The sequence below is a fragment of the Papio anubis genome, chromosome 2, assembly GCF_008728515.1.
Source record: "Papio anubis isolate 15944 chromosome 2, Panubis1.0, whole genome shotgun sequence".
NCBI lineage: Eukaryota > Metazoa > Chordata > Mammalia > Primates > Cercopithecidae > Papio > Papio anubis.
Window position 1 is genome coordinate 147,533,488 of NC_044977.1, and position 8,553 is coordinate 147,542,040.

Genomic DNA, 8,553 nt, shown 5'->3' on the forward strand with positions numbered 1-8,553 from the left:
GCCTTATCTCCACTCCTGCATTTCTCACACCTATCCCCCCATTCAACCTCATTTGTTTGTGTTTTGTAGATAGTTCTTCAAAAATAAGCAGATAAAATCATTGGGAAAATTTTTACTACAGCATGCCTTCAAGATAGTATTTCCAAGAGCCTCCTTATCACCTTAAACCAGTATCACAGGCTATTAAGTAGAAGTTTCATCTGAGACATTGGGATAAATAGACATCAGGCCAGAGACAAAATGCCATACCAACAAATATATTTTCAAAGGAAATTGCCAAGTAAAATATAAGTTTAGAAGTAGGTTTTACTTATATTCACATTGAAGATCTAAAAGAATCAGGAGCGAATGCTGTGGGAAAATTCTTAAGAAAGATTTCTATAGTAAAAGAAAAACCTTCTACATCCAGAGGGGGATATAGAAGAGTCATTCCTCTTTAAGTCAAAAGGGATGAGATTCAAAGGGAACACACCTTACAGTAAAGTGACCCAGTGGACTAGTACCTGCCTTCTATCTAGGAGGCTTAGCTAACCAGAGAGATGGGCTGGAAAACTGCTTCAGTGGTGGAGAGACTGAGAGTTGCTTTTGTATTGGGCCTGAGCTATCATTCCAGAGTTTGAATAGGCAAAGAGTGCACAAGAGTTTCCTGTTGATCAGATGTGGGCTCATATGAAAGAGAAATCCTACTTGGAAGTATTTAAATTGCTGAAAAGAACTAGCCTGAGAGATACCATCTGGGAAGGCATTCAAACTCCAACAGAGAGAATCTGGGTAGAAGAGACTTCTGAAACACTAGAACTTAGGGGGGCAACAGTAAACAAGAGGAAAAAGCAGCACTCACATCAGGGAAAGGATGACCATACATACACAGTGGGGGCCTCTGGACACCCAGAAAAGAATCTTTCAAAGAGTCAACTTTGAACACTTGCCAAGTCCACGGAGAGCATGCTAGCTTTTGACATTACCAATCAAGTAAAAATTTCCTAACTTCCTCCTCCTCTTCTTTCCTCAGCCTGCAGGATCAGAAACCAAATAGAGCAAAAGAAGGAGAAGAGGAATAAATAAAAATCCTGGAGGCTGGGCGCGGTAGCTTATGCCTGTAATCCCAGCACTTTGGGAGGCCGAGACGGGTGGATCACCTGAGGTCAGGAGTTCGAGACCAGCCTGTCCAACATGGCGAAACCCTGTCTCTACTAAAAACACAAAAAATTAGTTGGGCATGGTGGTGGGGCGCCTGTAATCCCAGCTACTCAGGAGGCTGAGGCAGGAGAATCACTTGAACCCGGGAGGCAGAGGTTTACGTGAGCCAAGATCACGCCACTGCACTCCAGCCTGGGCAACAAGAGCGAGACTCCATCTAAAAAAAAAAAAAAAAAAAAAAAAAATCCTAGAAAACAGGCTAAGAAAAATATTTCAAAATTTAGAAAACAGGACACAAAATGACTGCACGTCCTGTCAGTGTTACACTGGAACATTATCTAAAATGTTTACTCATGAGGAATGAATCCTTATTTGACTTAACTATCTCTCCTGATTAGGGGTCAAGCTCTGGAATTTGAAATTAACTTACAGATTTCTATCCAGGAAAAAATATAACCTCAAAGGGTTCAGTTCAAGGACAATAACCGCTTAGAAAATTAGAAAACTGAATTCAACTTTCTTTACTTAAATGAACATATCTATTCCTCAAATATTGTTAAACCAGCTTTATTATTCTGTTGACTCCCTCATTAATAAATTACATACAGTTTTGAAATGTGCAGACTTTATAATTGCATACGAATCATGTTTTAAACTTTTAAGAAAATAATTTAACATAGAGACAATCTTTCTCTGTCTCTCATTGCCAACCATCAGCCTGCAGCAGAAATCCAGCCAAGGAAAAGGAGAAGATCTAGGATAATTCAGTTCCAAAGTGTCCATTGCTACATGTGACTGTCCTTCTAATTTCTGAACTGCTAATTTAACGAGCAACAGAAAGTGACTTTAAAAGTTTTAGTTACCTGAAAGTAATCATAAATGTCATGCATCTGTCAAACTTATCTTTCTAGAGATGGAGGAATGCTTCCTTAAATGTATTATTTTTTTAACTAAAGGAACAAGAGGAGATTTAACAAAACAATGTTACTTTTGATTTGAAAAATCTCATTAGTTCTATTTCTTCTACTTACATTTAACTCCTTATCTCCTAAAGAATGATAGTTTACATGATTTACTGAGAAAAAACCAGAATAGACATTTCTTTGTTTTTCTCTCTACCCTGATGTTTCATCTTAGTGAAAAAAAAAGTTTTTGATGTAATTGTTATACCTTTCTATCAAATACAGTATATTTAAATTCACAAGCACTATACAAGTTAGAAGATAGATTGAATTGGGTATTCATAAAATATCAAAAGCAAGTTCCAAAAGTAATGTATATTGGGACAATTTCTTTTGAATTCTACTTCATCCAAGTGATACCAATAATGCATATTTCTTGAGCAATTATAAAAGCAGATGGTATTTTATTATATATTTCAGCATATCAACAAGTAAGATGATAACCAAAGTTGATATAACCTATAAAACCAGGCACAGGTTATGCTATGGAAGTTGTTAACTTTTTAACGCCCCAAACACAAAAAGTCAAATAAAATAAAATGCAGAACTACAAAAAAATGAAACTTGATAAGATACCCTTTCATTAAACATAATCTTTGAATATTATAGAAAAAAAAGGACATTTAATTTAATAAAAGCCATAACACATAGGTACCTTATGATATACGTGATCTATAGTTCACAAACGAGGAAGTGTAATCCTTGGAATCAAGTCAGAAATTTGTAATCAGAAGATTAATATAGAGATTCAAGTTCTATAGCTGTGGAATTTGGGAGGTAAAAATTACTTCAATTATGTTAGCCTCCATCATAATACCTATTGCAATGTTTTTTGAGTATGTGAAGTCCTTTATGTGCTAAATACTGTACTCATGTCAATAATTATTAAAGTTTCTGTTTTATACATATTTTTCATTCTTAGAGAATGAGTGTGAGAGTAATATGGAGCATTTTTTCTGGAGAATGTAACTGATTATGAGGAGAAGACATAATGTACCATCTTTGAAAGCTCCAATCTGATTAACTGAGACTTTGAACTGCAGAAATGAAGAAGAACATGGAGAACTGTAAATGGAGGGCTCTCTGCTGCTGCTTCTGTATACAGCTTCTGCTCCTTTCTGACCAGTGAAATGAGAACACAAAGAACACAGATCACGCCCAAGACAAGAAAGAGCGAAGTGCAGCAGCTTTTATCAACCATGAGCATTGGCTCCTAGATAGCAGCACTCCCAACAACACACTCTCTGTGTCCAAAGCAGGCAAGTGCTCAGAATTCTGGACCTCAGGGAAAGCCCTTCTTTCCTCCTTCTTTATTTTCCTGAACCTACTGAAAGCCGATGACAGAAGAAGCAGATGTTTAGGGATTGAAGTCCCATCATTCCACAGGACCGACATTGCTGAGGTGACAGAGTAGCCTTGGCTAATATTTAGCTTGAAATGGCTCGTGAGAACAAATAGATAACATCTTACTTTTTCAAACTGCGGCTTCTTTCAGTTAAGTAGAGTGCAGAAAATAAAAGGAGAAAGAAGCTAAAAATCAGAAAGAGACAAACGAGGAACACAGTTTCCAAAGATTTTAAGAAAATATCTTGTTTTTTTGAGATACATTTTAGAAAAATATGATTTGAATTCAAATATTTCATTGCATAAGAAGATATTCTGTAGCTTGTTAAGTAAAAACTGAACAGCATAAAAGAACAAAAACCAACATATGTAATCCTATAAGCAGCAAACATTAATTTTTGAACATTAAGTAACTCATAGGGTTAAATTAGTTTCTCCAGACCTTTCCTGTACAGTCTTGAGAAATATAATATCCTGAAAGGTAAACCCAAAATAATGTATCAGATCATAAGCATGTTGAAGATTTATAACCGCTGTTTATACTTTTGGATAACAGTGAATGTGCCACTTACTCAAATGTGTGTTATGCGGTGTTCAAGGTGCCAGCTCTATGCTATGGAGCAAGTTTTTCAGCTTTGGAGGATGACTATGCAAATTATTTAAAAAGCAGCTAATCAACATTTTTTAAAATGTCCACATAGTATCTAGCAGTTTCTATATTTTTGACATAAAACAAAGTAATGTGAAAGTGATAAATTCCAACCTGTAATGTCTGTACTAGTAAAGTTGCCAGTGATCAGGTTCTATCTAAATATATGTATATGGATTTCTGTTACAATTATACTTACCCAGGTGACATCAATTATATTCAGAATTGAAGATCATTTCTTCACACCCCTACAAAAAATAACCCAGAATAAATTTTGTTTTTAACAAACCCTCATGTGTATTAACGATGTCTCAGAACAGCACTAGGATTTTAGCCATTTAACAAGACAGCTTCCAGATCCTGACTTGAATGTGTCCTCCGAATTCAACTGAGAAAACAAAGGTTTTTACGGCACAGAAAGATTCATGTAGGATTTTATTTTTCACAATCTTGATGATCAATATTTATTAAAAAGATACATTTGACCCAACATTGTTCATGCTAATATCCATAAACCTAAAGCAAATACAGTTGTGTTTTTTTTTCAAAATAATGACACTTTGTATTTATAACAGCATCTTCTTTTGTTCTTGTGTAGGGAGGAAATTTAGGATAAAACTTTCTGAAGACATTCATAATAAAAATAGCTACAGAATATGGAAATTGAGACTCCACTTTGCAGGCAGTTAAAGCATCTATAAAACATAACAAGGTAGCAAGAGCGATGAGCTGGGTCAGAATGCCAGCACTGCCAGCGACGAGTGGCCTAATGTGCTGTGTGTCACTTGATGCTTGGAACCTCTGTTTAGCAACCTGGAAATAGAATTTGGATGTTTGTTCCATTCAAATCTCATGTTGAAAGATGATCTTCAATGTTGGAGGTGCTGCCTAGTGGCAGGTGTTTGGTTTCATGGGGGTAAATCCCTCAAGAATGAATTGGTGTCATTCCCTTGCTCATGAGTGAATTCTCACTCAGTGAGTTCACATGAGAGCTCATTGTTTATAAGAGCCTGACAAATCTTCTACTCTTTCCCTGGCCATATGGTATGTCTTCTCTCCCTTCTCCACCTGCCATGATTGTACGCTTTCTGAGGCCTCACTGGAAGCAGAAACTGGCACCACACCTCTTGGATAGTCTACAGAACCATGAGGCAAAATAAACCTCTGTTCTTTATAAATTACTCAGCATCTGGTATGCCATTACAGTAATGCAAAGTGCACTAACACAGTTGGAATCTGAGGTCGTTAAAAGAGGTAACTACAAAAGTCTTTGTAGTTCTAAAATCTTATATGGAGGTATGTTAAGTTATAAGTTGCAAAGTAGCAACAACCCCACTTCCTCCAAAAATCAAAACCTTTCCACTTGATGATTCCTCTCTCAGTAACTCACCTTCAAAAATAGGAAGGTTGCACATCTGAAAACAAAAAAGATCAAACCTATAAGTTTTAATTACATCTAACTTTATAACATATGCATAAGAACAATTTTAAAATCACATTAAAACTACATAGTAATTTGACATATGTGCGTATATAATTTGTTATTTATGTGTATATACATTATGTATAACTATCCCATGTTATTGGTACATTTGTTCATTTCTCCTAGATGTGAACCTAAAGTCAGACGCTAAAATTGAATGCATGTTTATCTAATGAATAATAGATGGCTGCTAGGCGTATATTTCATGTTGCAGAATATAGTATACAATGTAGTGATCCACAACTATTTCAAAAATATTTTATATTCAGACATGATACAAATACCTCCTCTTGTTCACAGGACCTACTATCTTATTATGAGTTGTAAACTTGCAATATTTAATGTCTAGGCTGCCTGCATTTAAATAGAAGGCACAATCAGAATAACTAAGTGCATCAACCATATTAATTTGCAATGCTAGTAAGTACTGTAAACTCAGAGGAGAGTAATCAATTCACCATGGAAATAATGTTGATCTCTTAGCCTTATATCATTTTCACCCTGGAATTATTCCACTGCCATCAATCAGAAGGAGAAATACAGCATATGAGGCAGCAGAAACCATCAGCCATTCATAAATAGAAGCAATCTCTGCATATGGTTTTCTAGAAATAATATACTAAGGTCCTGAACAGTACGAGTCACTACAATCAAATGCAGTAGCTCAGTGAGTTACCACACAATGTACTTCCCAGTTCAGCAAGGGGAATAAAAGTTTTTATCTTGGTCTCTCATTGTCTCTCTCGGAAAAAGAAAGGTTGCCTGTGATATTCTATAAGTTACTACAAGAGAGACTATTCCATTTGCCCATGAAATGGAATTGGAGGCTTACTTGGTTGCTACATCATTCTCCCCTCCTCTGCTGAGACCATCAGTGAACTGAAGCATCCGTTTTTCCATTTATACAAATACTGTGCTCAGTGACTATGGGGCAGGTGTCCTGCTGCAGGGAGTCGGGAATGTTGGGAAATGATGGAATCCACTGCAATAATGTAACATGAGGGGTTCACAGCCTTCCCATGAGAAGCAGGAGAGGAACCAGCCTCATCTAATCCTTTTCAATTGCATTCCCTTTGAGGATTTCTCTGAATAATGGGTTTCAGGGTTCCCTACCACATTTTCTTCAATATGCAGCATCTTTAGCAGGAATCCAGAGATGTTTATCCTTCAAAAAGTACATATAGGGTTTTACAGAGTTGAGTTGAGCTTTAAGAAAACAAAGACAATATTCCAAAACAAATTTAATGATTAGTAAATAGCATCTGTGATATGGACTGTTTATTGAAAAGGGAAAAACAACAACAACAACAAAAAAAGAAAAGTGATGAAGGCACATTTCTCAGCACTTGACTTATTTTTAAAAGATGAAGGTGGAGACCAGATAATTTGGTATTTCTACTTAACTGTGTTATAAAGAAGACATAAAAGTGGTTGGGGTCGGGTGTGGTGGCTCATGCCTGCAATCCCAGCACTTTGGGAGGCCGAAGTGAGTGGATCACCTGAGGTCAGGAGTTCAAGACCAGCCTGACCAACATGGTGAAACTTCATCTCTACTAAAAATACAAAGAAAAAAAAAATTAGCTGGGCATGGTGACAGGTGCCTGTAATCCCAGCTACTCAGGAGGTTGAGACAGGAGAATCACTTGAACCCGGAAGCAGAGGTTGCAGTGAGTCAAGATCGTGCCATTGCACTCCAGCCTGGGTGACAAGAGCAAAACTCCGTCTCAAAAAAAAAAAAAAAAAAAAAAAAAAGGGTATTGGATGTTGCTGTAGGCAGCACAAAATTCAAGACTCAGTTTACCTTGAATTATTTACGAATATGCTGAGTAATCTGTATATTGAAGGTTTAGAACAGTGTGATAAAGCATTTGGTTAGATTTTGACTAATTCAACTATTCACTTATTTTCAATTTACTCATTTCAGTTAATGTAAACATGAGAGGAAGGAGGGGGTCGGAGAAGGAGAGGGAGGGAGTGGGGTGAGAGAGAGAGAGAGAGAGGGAAAATAAATCTTGAATCTTGATATAACATGGATTTTTCTATTTAGGGCCTCAGTGAACCAGAAACTGGAAAGCTGTGCTCTTTTTAAATTTATGGTTTATAAAAGATTTGGGGTGCCTGGAGCCTACAAAATGCATGGCTACATGAAGAAATATCACTTAATATATCTGAGAGGGAGACATAGGAAGACTCTTCCTTCATCAAAATTATGGTAATTATCCAATCTATTAATGAAAGAGCTGCCTAAAGCAGAGAGAGAATTCAATCAATCTACTTTGGTTTAAGATTCAGGCTTTCTCTATCGTTTTCTTTTTCTTGTGCCAGTTGTTTCTTGTCATCACTAATGAGTGATATTAGTACAATGGTAAGAATTAGGGTTGAGGTTAGGGTTTGAGTTCAGGATCAGAATAGTGGTAAGAAACTTACCTTAAACTTATATTGATTTCAATATTTACAAGTGCCTATGGGGCATTTTCATGTGGGTAGCCTTCTACTACCTCAGCATTCTCAAAGTCTAACCCATGATCTTCCTAAAACACAGACCCTTCTTCCAACTTTACGTAAGAATTTCACCATTACTTTGTCTTCCAACTTATAAATACCTGTTGTCTTATCTCCCTCCAAAATGTATGTCTCTAAATCCTGTCAGTAGTTTGAAAATTTCCTAGTCATATCCATACCATCAATGTTATTTTTGAGACAAAAATCTCACTCTGTCACCCAGGCTGGAGTGCAGTGATGCGATCAGGGCTCACTGCAGCCTCTACCTCTGGGGCTCAAGTGATCCTCCCACCTCAGCTTCCTGAGTAGCTGGGACCACAGTTGTGTGCCACTACGCCCAGCTAATTTTTGTTTATTTTTTGTAGAGACAAGGTCTCGCTGTGTTGCCCAGGCTGGCCTTGAACTCCTGGGCTCAAGTGATTCTCCCACCTCAGCCTCCCAAAGTGCTAGAATTACAGGTATTAGCCCAGCCT